The 15,875-nt window shown below is 45.1% G+C and overlaps 1 pseudogene; it reads left to right on the forward strand.

Annotated features, from left to right (window-relative positions):
- The first annotated feature begins 352 nt into the window (after window positions 1–352).
- On the forward strand, window positions 353–4,836 carry LOC128599292 (myogenesis-regulating glycosidase-like; annotated as a pseudogene).
- Window positions 4,837–15,875: the final 11,039 nt, after the last annotated feature.

The following is a 15,875-nucleotide window of genomic DNA, read 5'->3' on the forward strand; positions in this document are numbered from 1 at the left end:
AAGATGTTGGCAAGTAATGTGAAGTACATGCATGCACATCCACTCAGACAGATTAAGAAAAGCTTTTTAGTGAATGCACAGAGTGTCTCCTGGAGATTGCAAGGATGTACCAAATTGTACCAGCGACAGTTGGGGATATTGACCTTAGTGGCATGCATGAATACACACCACCAAAGAAAAGAGTGGATCGGGGTGGACATCGACTGATCGCGTCAAGCTTGTTTGGGGCAGTGCTAGTCATTGCAGCTGTGGTAGCTTGGTGCTATTATTCCATGTCTCATCGCAAGGCAGATCTGCTGAAGACTGAACTGCTAGACCTCAACAAAGATGGCTTTGTCATTTGCAAACCAAAATGGAGCCATCATCTTCCGAATGGCATTCAGGTACGTGACCCCATTTGGTACTAGCTCTGACTGAAGCGGGGGAACAGCACAGTGGTGATTATACGAACGCTAATAATCCACCCTGAATGCTAATGCTAACAAAAATAGAATGTATATTCTTTTACATATTTGAGTGCAGTCTGTGTGTTTAGAATAAGTTGAGTCCTTAAGTCATGGTGATCTTTTTTTTTTCTTTCTTGCTTATCTCCGGTCAGGTTCCCTTGATCTGGACTCTTGCTCCAAGGAAGGTACAATTCTTAGTTACAGCCAATCCAGTGGAGGAAAGCTTAATTTCTTCACTGAAACTGTGAGACCCAAGGACACAGTGATGTGTTACCATTTGCGCTTGGAGGAGCCTGATGTGTACCATGCTGTAGAACATGCCATGGCCTATAATGGCAATCACTGGTATGGAGGGACAGAGTCCAGGTCCCAGCACTGGCCAATTGTTTTTATGGGAATCCAGGAACCCAAACCTTTAATTACTAGTGATATCAATTCGATTCAGCAAGACTTTGGGGGCATCCTGGAGTGCTATTGGCTCTCCTCCAGTGCAACTGCTATCAAAATGTCATGAGTTCCCCTTTAAGCAGCGCGCTGTGGAGCATGTGAGCGCGCGTGTTCACGTCCAAGCCTGCTGACCCAGTTGACCAAGTCATGCTCATGTCCAAGCCTGCTGACCAAGTCATGCTCATGTCCAAGCCTGCTGACCAAGTCATGCTCATGTCCAAGTCTGCTAACCAAGTCATGCTCAAGTCCAAACCCGCTGACCAAGTTCCGTTCACGTCCAAGCCTGCTGACCCAGTTGACCAAGTCATGCTCAGGTCCAAGCCTGCTAACCAAGTCATGCTCAAGTCCAAACCTGCTGACCAAGTGCAGCCCAAGCCCAAGTCTACCGACCCGGCCGCCCAAGTTCAGCCGACGCCCAAGTCTACCGACCCGGCCGCCCAAGTTCTGCTCACGCCTGAGTCTGCTGACACGCACAGCCAAGTTCTGCTCACGCCCGAGTCTGCTGACACGCACAGCCAAGTTCTGCTCATGCCCGAGTCTGCTGACACGCACAGCCAAGTTCTGTTCACGCCCGAGTCTGCTGACACGCACAGCCAAGTTCTGTTCACGCCCAAGTCTGCTGACACGCAGAGCCAAGTTCTGCTCACGCCCGAGTCTACCGACACGGCCGCCCAAGTTCTGCCCATGCCCAGGGTTCACCTGGTGATCTCAGAGCCCCACCCTGAGATCTACGAGGAGATATCAACTCCAGAGCTGCAACCTTCCTGCTCAGCTGTGGACGTCGCTCAGTCTCCCTGTTCAGCTGTGGACATCACTCAGCCTCCCTGTTCAGCTGTGGACGTCGCTCAGCCTTCCTGTTCAGCTGAGGTCGTCGCCCAGCCTCCCTGTTCAGCTGTGGATATCGCTCTGCCTTCCTGTTCAGCCGTGGATGTCGCTCTGCCTTCCTGTTCAGCCGAGGACGTCGCTCTGCCTTCCTGTTCAGCCGAGGATGTCGCTCTGCCTTCATGCACAGCCGAGGACGTCGCTCTGCTTTCCTGCTCTGTTGTGAAGGTCTCTCTCTGCCGAGGACGTCGCTCTGTTTTCCTGCACTGCCGAGGACGTTGCTCTGTTTCCCTGCTCCGCCGAGGACGTTGCTCCGCTTTCCTGTTCCGCCGAGGACGTTGCTCCGCTTTCCTGGTCTGCCGAGGACGTCGCTCCGCTTTCCTGCTCTGCCGAGGACTTCGATCTGCCTTCATGTTCCGCCGAGGACTTCGCTCAGCCTGCCTGCCCTGCTGTGAATGTCGCTCTGCTTTTCTGCTCCGCTGAGGACGTCGCTCCGCTTTTCTGCTCCGCCGAGGACGTCGCTCCGCTTTTCTGCTCCGCCGAGGACGTCGCTCCGCTTTCCTGCTCCGCCGAGGACGTCGCTCAGCCTGCCTGCCCAGCTGTGGTCATCGCTCTGCCTTTATGCTCCGCCGAGGACGTCGCTCAGCCTGCCTGCCCAGCTGTGGTTGTCGCTCTGCCTACCTGTTCAGCCGGGAACGTCGCTCCGCTTTCATGCTCCGACGAGTATGTTGTCCTGTTTCCCTGCTCTGCTGAGTACAGCGCTCTGCTTCCCTGTTCAGCCGAGGACGTCGCTCTGCTTTCCTGCTCCGCCAAGGACTTCGCTCAGCCTGTCAGCCCGGCTGTGGTCATCGCCCTGCCTACCTGCTCCGCCGAGAACGTCGCTCTGCTTCCCTGCTCCGCCGAGGATGTCGCTCTGCTTTCCTGCTCTGCCGTGTACGTCGCTCTGCTTTTTTGTTTCGCCAAGAAAGCCATGCGGTCTCCAGACTCTGCTTAGGACATTCTGCCCCGGGGGCCGGGGCCGCAATGGAGATGGATGTTTCATGGCACTCCGGGAGGAGTGTCCTTGGGGGGGGGTTCTGTCACGAGTTCCCCTTTAAGCAGCGCGCTGTGGAGCATGTGAGCGCGCGTGCACGAGCAGGTGCACGAGCACCTGCTTTTCCCTTGTGGACAATCGTGACATTTCGACACGTGCGTTTGTTTATGTTTCTGTTATGTCTCCTCCCCGTTCTGTCATTGGCTATTGTTTCATGTGTGTCTGAATCGCCCTCAGCCGTCAGCCATTACGAGGCTGATTATGTTTGTACATATACCGCGCGCCTCCCAGCACACGGCGCGGAATATTGAATGAGTTAGTCATTTAGTTTAGAGTCCTCACGATAGATAACCATAGTCTTAGTTCATGTCATGTTTCATGGTTCATGTTTAGGTTCATGTTTAGGTTCGTTAGTTTTGTTCGCGTTGGTTTCTCTGCTACCAGTCCCACGCTATTGTTCATGTTTCTTGACCCTGTATTTCCGTGACCGCGACCTTGATTCCTGCCTCGCCCCTTTATGCCTGTTTGCTGATCGCCTGAACTTTGCATGTTACCGGATTATGTTTGTGGATCACGTTTTGGATTTGTCTACCTGTCTCTCTCTTAAATAAACCTGTTCTACTGCGATTGCATCCTACCTTATCTCCGTTACGTCACGAAACATGACACAAAATCAATGACTCAGTCCCTTTTCACGTGGCTGGGATGAGAACAGCAAGATGCTGTGATTCCAGGCAAGGTATGACAACAGTCCATATAAGCCAGACCCTGCACAGCCGGTCCATGCTGAATTGTGCTACTGTGTTTGTGTTGGGTATGATGTTACTTCCATGCATACACACATGGTTCATTGTTATTTTAACAAACCCAATAAAGTTCCTTCAGAGGCTGTTTTTAGATTTGGTCCACATGGGCCTTCCACAAGACTGACGTGAACCCAGAGAAGCTACTGGCCTATGCATCTGAGATTCAAGCACATGGCTTTAACTGCTAACATCTTGAGCTGGATGATCGATATATGACAGGCTATGGAGAGTTCGAGTTTGATCCAGTCAAGTTCCCTAATGCAACTCATATGTTCCAGAAACTTAGAAATGATAGGTTTGAAGTCACCCTCTGGACCCATCCCTTTGTCAACTACAACTCCACTAACTTTGGAGTTGGAGTGGAAAAAGGGCTTTTTGTGCAAGAACCTACTGGCAAGTTACCTGCCTTGATCCGGTGGTGGAATGGTATCGGTGGTATTTTGGATTTCACCAATCCAGAAACCTGTGAGTGGTATGCCTCACACCTCTGTGCTTTAAAGAACAAATATGCAGTGCTGGGGAGACCAGCGACCTTCCCTTGCAGTTCAGAACCTTCATGCCCCTGCATGATCCCAGCATATTCACTCGCCACTACAGCGAGATGGCAATCCCCTTCAACAACAGCAATGAACTGCGTGGTGGGTACCAATCCTAGAACATCTCCTGCTTCTTCCGGATCACTGACCATGATCGATCATCCCTACTGTGCTAACTGTCAGAATTCTGGGTAACCAGTTTGTTCTCCCGGACATGATCGGTGGAAACGCTTATCCAAACCGCACTGAAGGAAGTCAGGGACTCCCTGACCAGGAGATCTGCATCCGCTGGCTGGAACTGTTAGCATTCATGGTAGCTATGGAGTTCTCAATCCCACCATGGCTGTATGACGATGAGGTAGAGATTGCTAGGAAGTTTACAAAGCTTCATGAGACCCTGGTGGTTCCTCGAGTGCTCGAACTTGCTGGGGAAATGTTGGACATTAGAGACATCCTATCATTTGCCCTCTGAGGTGGATTGCTACAGATGAAGCTGCCTACAAGATTGATTCACAGTTTCTCATAGGGGATGACCTTTTGGTAGCACCAGTTCTTGAGCCAGGGAAGCAGGAGAGAGATATTTACCTCCCATCTTGGATGAGATTGCCTACTTTGTGTGGATATGAACTTAAAAGGGAAGTGTTTGCACACAACAGACCCAAATATCTATTGCAATTCCACTGAACAAGCATTCATGCACAGTTTGTTTTTTCTCACATTCGTGTGCCTTGTAATTGGTATGCCACTGTAACCAGCATATGCAATATTATATTTGATTGTTTTCTACTGGTTAATACATTTTGTACATCGTGTACCTCTTTCATTGTAAAAAAAAAATGTTTAGAAATGGAGGCAGGGAATGTTCAAGGTACCATTTCTGGTTTTACCTGTTTAGAGAAATACATGCATTGCCTTTTGTGCTTTTAAGGTTGATGTTCTATCACATACTCCCAATAGTCCTAGAATGGTGGAAATGTTTTAACTAGATATTAGAAAGGAAGCTATAAAATGGAGAGGGATACATTCCATTATCACAGGAAAAGTGAATGTTGTAGTGAGACACTGGGAGCATATTACTACCTGGTTTGACAAAAAGCATAAAAGGAAACTTTGGACCTCAGTTAATTGGAAACAGAAGTGAATTTTGAAGTCTGTTCTCTTTAGTACTCTTGAAAATGCTCAAAAACTACTGACGGTGCCATACGGAAGGCGACTATTCTGAAATTGCTATAAAGACACATGATTTTTGTATTTGTATTTGTCTTTGTCTTCAGAGTATTTTTTCCCCTCCCTTGATGGTTATTAATTTTGGGCATTATTATTTTTATGTTGTATTGTGTGCTTTTTGATTTTATTTATTTATTTATTTATTTATTTATTTATTTGCTTCATCAATTTAAGATGGCAATATGGGCAATAAGATTTATTTATAATAAATCTGAAGTGGCTTGGAAGCCTGGAATTTAAAAAACAAAGAGGAAAAAAAAAGGGAGCGGGGAGGATTTGATTTTTTTTTTTGTCTGTCTGTATTCCACTGATACTGTGAATTACATTCCTTTCCAGATTATTTAAACAGCAAGAGGTAATCAAACTATTACATTTAAATGTAACACAAGCCTTCCTTTATCAGATTGAAAATAGAAAATTGTCAAGTCTACTTATTGTTGATTGGTTGGAAATAAACCTACTTTTCAAGGCAAAGCTTATTTATTTAGTTATTATTTTATTTTTTATAGTTTTTATTTATTTATTTATTTATTTTTAAACAATTGGTATTGATGAGGCACAGTGGTTCATGGTCTGATCCCGTGCTTGGGGTCTATTCCACCATGATGTTACAGGCCTCAACCATGAGTAACCTGTGAACAGATATTGTGTCCTGTTTTGTACAGGAAAATCAGACACAGGAGATCATTGTGATCGCTAAGCAGGCTGTTCTCTGTCTGAGAAGCGGAAGCATCGCGCAGCCCTACTAGGGCTCACATAAATGAACATTTAGGTTCATTGTGGCATAATCAAGCAATTGCACCCTCAAAAATACTTCTTAAATCCATTGCAAAAATCCTTCAAATACACAAAACAACTTAACAATTGTGACAATACATTTGTAGGCATCACACACTCCCCAACATAAAATAAAATGGCTCCTGACATTTTACCTTCAAACTCTTACTCAGCATTACTCAAAACATTCGTAACTCAAAGTGCCTTTCCTTAGCCTCTTAACCTATGTAGATAGGCCTGTTATGAAATACTGGAATGGTGTAAGGGTGTGGAGCATAGGAAGATGGAACGTGATATGACACTGGAAAAGGGTTAGGTGTCAGGTGAAATGGTTGCATGCCCCAAAGTGCCATGTTTGGTGTTTCATAAATGTCTGCACTACTGACTAATGAATGTAGAGAAGGCTGACCTAGTGTATTCTAAGTAAACAGTGTTGCTAGCCGCCTATCTCTAATGGACCTTCTGATTGTCTGTTCATCAGGGTCAGGGGTCAGGTCAGGCCCAACTTGTAACTCTTCTGGACGGAACTACTCAGCTTCACTTTCACTCCCCATGGCCGGTACATGGCTGATCTCTGACTCTCTCACTTTTGCAGGTCCACCCTCTTCATTGTCACTGTTAGGTTCAACATTTTGGTGTCTACCACCCTGTTCTGGTTCAGTCTCTCTTTGTTCTCTTGTTACTTTTGTGAATATCTTTTCCATGTGCTTTGTTCCTCCGTCCCTCACATGTTCTCCATAGATAATTGTTCGACTGGACTCAGCAGGAGCTGAATTCCTGAAGGGAACACAGGTAGCTTCACAGGTTGGTGTAACATTCTTTCCGTTTCCACTTCTCAGGTTATATCTTAGTTCATAGTAGGTGGAGCTTTCGTCATCATCTGGACCAGTCTCACTGTTCGGTAGCAGTTCCACCTCTCTGTGAGCTGGTTTTCGTTGTTTCCTCTTCTCTGGTGATGTCTTAGTATCTCTTTCTGCCGCTGGTAGGTTAACAGGGAGGTCATTGATGAGATGCAACAGATTGCGATGCAAGACTCGTGATTTGCTGCCATCCATTTCTGAGGCCACCCTGTAGACTGGACTGTCATTGATCTGTTCTTTCACAACATAGATAGTGTTTTCCCAATATAAACGTAACTTTCCAGGACCACCCCTTTCACTCAAGTTTCGTACCAGCACTCGATCTCCTGGTTGCAACACTACTCCTTTTCTGTGTTGATCATAGTATTTCTTACCACAAGTGCTCGACTTTTTGCTGTTTGCTGGTGCTATCTGGTAAGCTTTGGTCATCCGTTCTGCCCACTTTTCAGCATACCCTCTTGCTGTTTATGGTAGCTCACTGGTAGTCATCCTGAATAGCAGATCTATAGGTAAATGTGGATGTCGGCCAAAAAGCAAGAAGAAAGGTGAGTACCCAGTTGCTTCGTGGCACGTACAGTTGTATGCATGGACAATCTGAGGAAGATAATCCTTCCACCTTTCCTTTTGTTTCTCACCTAGGGTCCTCAGCATCTGCAGCACAGTGCGGTTGAACCGCTCAGCTGGATTACCCTGGGGGTGATAGGGGGTTGTCCATGAGTGTCCCACTCTGCTCAGTTGCTGTAGTGTCCGAAAGGATTCGTTCTCAAACTTGCACCCTTGGTCGTGGTGCAGCTTTGATGAGTAGCTGAACCTGGGAATGTAATTGTTGAAATTTCTTCTCCACTGCTGTTTTCCCACTCTTATTGCGGGTTGGGTAGGCCTGTGCATACCTAGTAAAGTGGTCTACCACAACTAGGATGTATTGGTAGCCTCCTCTGCTCTGTTCTAGGTGTAAGTAATCTATGGAGATGAGCTCCATGGGTGAACTTGTGGTTATACTAGACATTGGGGCTCATGTGCTTGTCACTGGCTTCTTTTGTTTTATGCATGGGCACTGTCTGGTGACATAAGCTTCAATTTCTCGCCTCATGTAGGGCCAATAGAACCTTTGCCTTGCCAAACTGAGGACCCTTTATGCTCCGACATGGCCCATGTTATCATGTAGGTTCATGGCACCACGAAGAAGACTCTCAATGGTTGGTATGAGATCTGTGCTCTCCTTTGGTCCCAGTATCAGCTGTTTAACCACATTAAAACCAATCAGGGGACAGTCCATGGGCACACTACTCACCAGGAAGGGCATTTGTATTGCTAGGTTTGGGTCGCTGTTGTTTGGAAAACTCACCATCACTCCCACCCAACCATCATATGGCAATGGTTGACCATTTACAGCTACCACACTGAGAGACTTTTGTCCTATATGTTCAGCCAATGGTCACAGCTTATGGTCAGGAAGGTAAGTCTTTAACCACTGGTGGTCTAGGATGCTTACTTGGGCACCAGAGTCCAACAAACAGTCCACTGCATAGCTGTGAATATAGCACTTTATTTTACATTTTTTTCCCACTCGCTGAGCCACTCTTTCATTAGCTTCAGTCTCTTTGTTTGTTAATGGGGGAGTCACACAGCTGGTTTTTACATAGGCAGGTTCGTCTGTTCACATCTCTGGCTTTGTGGGGTACTGCTGTTTGCTACTGCTTAGTGAGTGAGTGTCAGCAGAGGGCTGAATAATGTTCCTTGTTTGACCCCGTTAATGACATCCTACTGCCCTGTGACCTGCCTCCCCACATGTGAAACAATGGTTGCAAGAGCTAGCGCCCCTTTCAACACACTTAGGGCAGCCATACTGTTTTGCTGTTTGTTTGACCCTTTGCTAGGTATGGGTACATTGACAAGTTTGTCCGGGCGTCTTGAGGGCTGTGAGACACTCCACCATTTTAGTCATAGCATCAACCTTCGCACTCAATTCCTCTATGGCTTTATTTTTATTCTTTGCTTTTGTAGGGAAATAGCCCATGAGGGGCGGAGCACAGACACGCAGGAGACGCTGGGTACAGTGACCAAGTGATTAATTTTATTTTCTCTTACGCAGGTGCTGCCAGAAGTGAGGAGGTGCGCGGGGGTGTGAGTGTGTGAGGATTTGTGTGGGGCTGGAATTGTGGCGCTCTCCAGGAGCGACTTTCTCACCATGCGCGCTGGCTGTCGGTCCGTCGCGACAGTACCCCCCCTCAGCTCCGAGCCTACTGCCACTGCATGGTGGGCCCAGAGCGTGTCTCGTCGTGAGAGCCCATCTGCATTCCCATGATGGGCTCCCGCCTGGTGCTGGACCTGAAATGGGGAGTCTTGTAAGGTGAGGAACCAACGGGTTACCCTGGCATTGGTGTCTTTGGCTTTGGCCATCCACTGTAAGGGGGCGTGGTCCGTTACGAGGATGAAGTGCCGACCGGCCAGGTAGTACCGCAGCTCCTTGATGGCCCACTTTATTGCCAGGGCCTCTCGGTCCACGGCTGTGTATTTCCTCTCAGCTGGGGAGAACTTCCGGCTGATATAGAGGACCGGGTGTTCTTCTCCATCGAATGTTTGCGACAGAACCACGCCGTGCCCGGTTTCGGACGCATCGGTGTGCACCGTGAATGGGAGTGTGAAGTCTGGGTTGCGCAGTACCGGCGCGTTGGTGAGGGCATTTTTCAGGGCTTGGAAGGCCCTCTCCGCTTCGGCTGACCACTTCACCCGGTCCGGCTGGCCCTTCTTCGAGAGATCTGAGAGGGGGGAGGCTACAGAAGAGAAATTAGGTACAAACCTCCGGTAGTACCCCACCAACCCCAAGAAGGCACGTACCTGTTGCGGCGGGAGTCTCGGTCCTCAGGGCAACCAGCTCCCGGATTGCGGCTTGGAGGCTTGCTGTGTAATCATTTGTTGTTGGATGCTGACCTCCAGCAGGCGTTTTAGTGCAGGATCCATGTCTCTCTCCTTTTTTTTTTTTGTACTATTAGTATTATATTTTTATTTATTTATTTTAAGTGGGCGGGTCTGTGCTCACGCCTGCATCCTCCATCAGTGTAGGGAAATAGCCCGTGAGGGGCGGAGCACAGACACGCAGGAGACGCTGGGTACAGTGACCAAGTGATTAATTTTATTTTCTCTTACGTGGGTGCTGCCAGAAGTGAGGAGGTGCGAGGGGGTGTGAGTGTGTGAGGATTTGTGTGGGGCTGGAATTGCGGTGCTCTCCAGGGCGTGTCGGGATTTCCCTGAAGCGTGAGGGCTTCTTCGTGCCATCTTTCAGTGTCGAGTGCGAGCTCACCAGGCCATGTCCTCGTCTGCACCCGAGCCTTCTGGAAAGAGAGACACCGAGAGAGAGCAATTAGAAAAGAATGCCGCCGTATGGAGGTCTGAATCATTCAGGAAGAGGTAACGTGCACATGTCATGCGAGCAACTACTCAAAATTGCACGGGTGGAAGAGCGTCCTCTTATACCCCCCTATCTGAGTGGTGGAATTCTCCCGACCGACTCCCCAATCGCCGGCCGGGGTTGTGTCGGTGGGTCCGCCCCATCGTGACGGGCCTTCCGGCTGTCGTCGGGCTTGACGCGAGGCTGTCCGTTTCGTGCCTGTGCGGCAGTCAGGGAAGGAGCGACTTTCTCACCATGCACGCCGGCTGTCGGTCCGGCACGACACTTTGTAATCAGGTTGTTTTTCACTGTCTTTATCAGGCTCAAGTTGAGCACTGTGAGCATGGGTTATCTTCTGTCGTGGACAATGTCCCAGTCTTCGCTGTCTCTCACTCTCCTCACTAGACACTTTGTTAACGTGTCTTATCAGTGCTTCATCTGAAACAGTGTAATCAGACAGGAGAGGCTTGAGTTCACTGCGAATGTCACTGTACTTGCGGAGAAGGCCCTGATGGATGGTGCGCAGAAACACATTCTGGATTGTGCAGTGCTCATACTCAATGTCCATACTGTCCTGTCTGGATGCAAACATGACTTTCTGCTTCAGTCCTATCATTCTGTAGAGGAACTGCTGGGGACTCTCATGCTCATGTTGCTTGGTGCTCATTAGCTCCTGAAATACCTCACTACCACTCTTTTCACTAAGATGAAAACGCATGAAACTTTTAAGCTCAGAGAGGGTCAAGTCATCCTTGTCAATCAACATATCCTTAAACTGTCCTGGTTTGATCATGCGGAGCACACCTTGGATGACCTCCCCCTCTGTATGGCCTGCCTTGAGTCCCTCATCATTCTGCTTGCATAATCCATGGTAGCTGATGTCTGCTGTGTTGTCTCCAACTTGAACTCCATGTACTTTAAATTCTCTGCATTGGAGGAATGATAGGTCTCTCAGGTGACACGGCGGAGGCGGAGTGGTGTTTGAGGGAGCTTGAGGTGCCACACTTCCATCAAGAGTTTGTCTACGAGGATGGTTCTAGAATCCAATTCTAGTCATGGTTCTAGAATCCAAAGGAGACATGACGCTTCAAGCGATCCTGAAGCTGCTGAAATCTCTCTTTGACTCCTCAGTCATAACTCTGGAACCATGTGTGACGCCTACAAATGTATTGTCACAATTGTTAAGTTGTTTTGTGTATTGGCCTGTATAAAAGGAACAATTTGAATGTATTTTTGCAATGGATTTGAGTAGTATTTTTGAGGGTGCAATTGCTTGATTATGCCGCAACGCTTCCGCTCCTCAGACACAAAATTTCTGTTATAGGCCTCAAGCATGAGTAACCTGTGAACAGATATTGTGTCCTGTTTTGTACAGGACAATCAGACACAGGAGATGTTAATTGTGATCGCTCAGCAGGCTGTTCTCTGTCTGAGAAGCGGAAGCATTGCGCAGCCCTACTAGCGCTCACATAAATGAGATATGCCCCTTGTGGCATAATCAAGCAATTGCACCTTCAAAAATACTACTCAAATCCATTGCAAAAATATTATATAGGCCAATACATATAGTTATAGTATACTTATAGTATGAATGGGTGTGTGAATGTGTGTGTGATTGTGTGCCCTGCCTTGTGCCCGATGGTCCCTGGGATAGGCTCCAGGTTCCCCCGCGACCCTGTGTCTCATTCACCCATTCACACACACACACACACACACACCAATGGTAGCAGAGCTGCCAGGCAAGGCGATAACTTGCCAACTTGGGGTTCAGTATCTTGCCCAAGGACACTTCAGCATGTGGATTCATGTGGGCCAGGAATCGAACCGCCAACCTTACGATTAATGGACAACCCACTCTACCAACTGAGCCACAGCCACCCCATGTGTTCCAGAGTTCATGTGTATTAGTTCCAGATTTTAGACAGACCCTATGACATGGTTCCCCATTTTGTATACAGCAGGTAACAGTGTGTCATAAGTTTTCACCACAATTACTGATGCAATTCCTATGCCCAAAATAAAGGCAACCAAAGGCAGGATGGCACAGCCACTGAGCATTCCTCCAAGCATGAAGGTGATGGATTAAATCAAAAAGATTAATGAGGGAATCTGTAATAAAACGGAAGTGTCTACAGGAAAATGTGTTTGAAATTGTTGAGGTATAAATCCACCTCACATCCTCTCTCACTCTCTAAAGTGGATAATCTGCTAGAGAATCTGGCCCAATCATAATATATACAACAAAAGAACCTCAATTCTGGCATTTACATGTGCACCAGGAAGCTATGCAGTCATAAAATGGGAATAGGGGTAGACCAAAAGGAGATCACCATCCTGCTTAAGATGATTACTAGAACTTTAAATTATGAGGAGCTCAGCCCCCAGAGGCCTCACAAGCTGTCTAAAATGCCCTAAAATATTTTCATATTGGTGTCTTCATGGTGAATATCAGGACTGACTGATGTCTAACAACAAAAGTGAAATTATCAAGTGAATTCATTGGATATCTCGCTTCCCCATGCTATTTTTTTTTAAAATCAGATTTTTAAAATGTTTTAGAAAGATTTTTACAAACAGTTACTTGATAGGAAAGGTCTGCTCAGCCACCACTTTCCCAACAACCATCACACCTTTATGTGTTCTCTTTTAACAGCCAAATGTTGATAACAGTCCCCTTGGGCTTGACAAAATGGCTTAATAAATAAAATATTTTCTTTTTTAATGGCACCTTGGTGTATGTGCCTTGGTGGCTGTCAGTATACCTTGACAGACCGTTCAAGTGTAACCTTGTGTGGGAAACATTGCTAGTAGTTTTGTATGCTTACATGACATAAGTACATGAATCAAATTATTTCTTATGTTAATACTGAAAAGGTATTACAGTCTACAGATTACAATATAAACTCATTTACCAATAACCTGCTTTTAAATGTAGACTACCTGCTCAAAGCTGCCACCCTGCCTTACTCTCCTCAGCCTCACTGCTTTACCTGTCTAAAATATACAAGAGGAATGAAAGACAAACCATTAATATTTGATTACAAAACAAGGAAACATATAAATGGCCAACTCTTATTTTGAGAAAATAAAATCTGTTGTCTAAACATGGCACTTTGGCTATTATCTTGTATAGTATTTTTTTAGCACTTCCATAAATGGGCAAAACAGTAACGATTTAAGCCTTTAACAACATAACTGCATATGGTATTCACTCCCTAGATATGATAGCTTTATAAGATCCATGACTGAATCAGTTGGTTCATACGAGCATGTGACTGGCCAGCGTACACGTTGGAACTGGTGGTGTAGCCATTGCTTGAATTATCCAAAACAAATAGTTTGATTTTGTTGGCTTAGACTTTATTTTGTGTCATATTTACTTTTGCGTTGGTAGCCACCATTCTCTCATCAGCTGCCAACTCCCTTCGAGGGTTGTAATGAGCTTGGCAGGCAATGCAAATGTCATCAAGCAGAGGCCTGATTCTGAACAGCTTGTCATTTTCTGGAGTTCCCGTCTTTTTGTTATTTTCAACATCCTCCTCTGGATCACTGAGGTGCAAGTTCCAAATAAAGTCATTTATAAAAATAAATTTTTATAAGAAGTTTGTTTTACCTTGTGTCAGCTACAAAAATTTTGTCTTCTTCATAGTCTGGTAGTCTCCACACTCTTCAGGTCTGATGAAAAGTTTCCAAATTCATCATCTTCGAGTTGAGAACAAGCTCAGTGGCTTGGTGTTTATTCAATGTTCTCTACATTTTTGAAAATGGCAAAGATATTCCAATAAATGCAACAACTGTCCTTTGCCGGTTTAATGAAAACAAACATGAGAGTTTCATATTAAATCTGATTTATTATATTTCTGTTTCTACATGGTCTAGCAACAACAACAACAACAACAAAAGAAAGAAAACAATGGTAAGTAAAATCAGTTATTGGTTTTATGGCAGTTTGTAGACCAGCTTATGGTGCATTACTGCCACCTACTGAGCTTTATGAATTATAATTTAAATGTATAATATAAAAATGATTCAATAGTATATAACTCTAAAGAGCCTAAGAACTGAAAAGTGCTTTCCCGTACTATACTCATTCCTGAATTATGTAGGTACTTTAGTGTAAAACCATTATATCGCTTTTGTTCCAGTGTATCTTCATATCTTTGTGTGATATACTGTATGCTTCACAGTGAAATATTTATTGACCTACATCTTAAATTTACCTGAAGACCACCCTGACACTTCATGAAAGGGTTAAATACAATAAAAGTTCAATGTAAAAATAAAAGTTTTTAAATCGCATTTTGTTATCAATCAGAATTCCAGTAGCTGTTGATGAGTGGTTAGAAAGTACGTTTTAGCCAGTTTTTATTGTTTCTATTTTCCAGTGAGAGGCTGTTTGTGAGTAATAAAAAATAGCGTTTGAAACAATTTTGGACAATTTTGGATGTTTTCTCCCGCCTGAATCCCTGCCAGGTGAGTTCGGCGGACATTTTTTCGTTTGATCATTTTTAACAGTGAAAAACATTGTTTAAAAACAATTTTGGGTGTTTTCTCCTGCTTGAACCCCTACCCAGCGAGTTCAGTGGACATTTTTTCGTCAATCTGTTTCTTTCTCTGTTGGGATGTAACTGACAAGGACTCGTACAGTCAAACTCCAGTGGGGATCCTCTGCTTCAATCAGAAAGTCCTCAGCTAAACCCATTCAAAGTGAGCATCGTCTTGAAGGGAGTTTGGTGATGGATGAACTGGCCGACCTGCCTCAGGCCTTCTGTGTTCTTTTCGGACTGATTTATGCCCTGTACTTGAACTATCCTAAGTGTATGAAAAACAGTTTCCAATTTATTCAGCAGGTAATGCTCAACCTGGGAGTTAAGCTGCTCCCAAAATTCAATCTTTGAAAAATCAGCTAACTGTAAAATGGGCCTCCCAATTGTTCTACTACTGTTCCTCTAGCAAGTGGTTCATTTGTAATGTTGAAGTGCATCTTTTATGATATTGGCACTGATTTTGTGGTTTGATTCAATTCTTATTTGCAATGTTCCTATTTGATAGAAATTTGAAATTTATTTTATTTATATATACAGTGGTACAATACTGATGTCTAGTGAGCATTTCATGTGAATAGTCTCATTGGAAATATGTTTACTGAAACAAATATTGATGCATCCAATACTTATTTCCCTCACTCTGTGTGTATTGTATTATATTATATTATATTATATATTTTTTCAGCTACAATGCCAAACAGAGAAACTTTGCAACGTTGCACTTTTAGAATAACATGTTTATGGACAAGTTTCCTCACATCGATAGTTCAGAAGACCACATCTTTAGGAAGTAAAATTTGGCAAATAATTTCACAGAATTTTCTTGACTGTGTGTATTGTATTTTCAAATGAAAATATTTCAGTTTAAATAATTTTTTTTTTTTTTTACTTTTGGTATTTGCTTGCTTTTTTATGTAATTGAATGAATTTAAAATTTACTTAATTTAACTTAAGAAACTAAGCTGAGTAATTGGACAGAGCAATTG

Source organism: Ictalurus furcatus, chromosome 22 (assembly GCF_023375685.1).
Source record: "Ictalurus furcatus strain D&B chromosome 22, Billie_1.0, whole genome shotgun sequence".
In the NCBI taxonomy this organism is placed as follows: domain Eukaryota; kingdom Metazoa; phylum Chordata; class Actinopteri; order Siluriformes; family Ictaluridae; genus Ictalurus; species Ictalurus furcatus.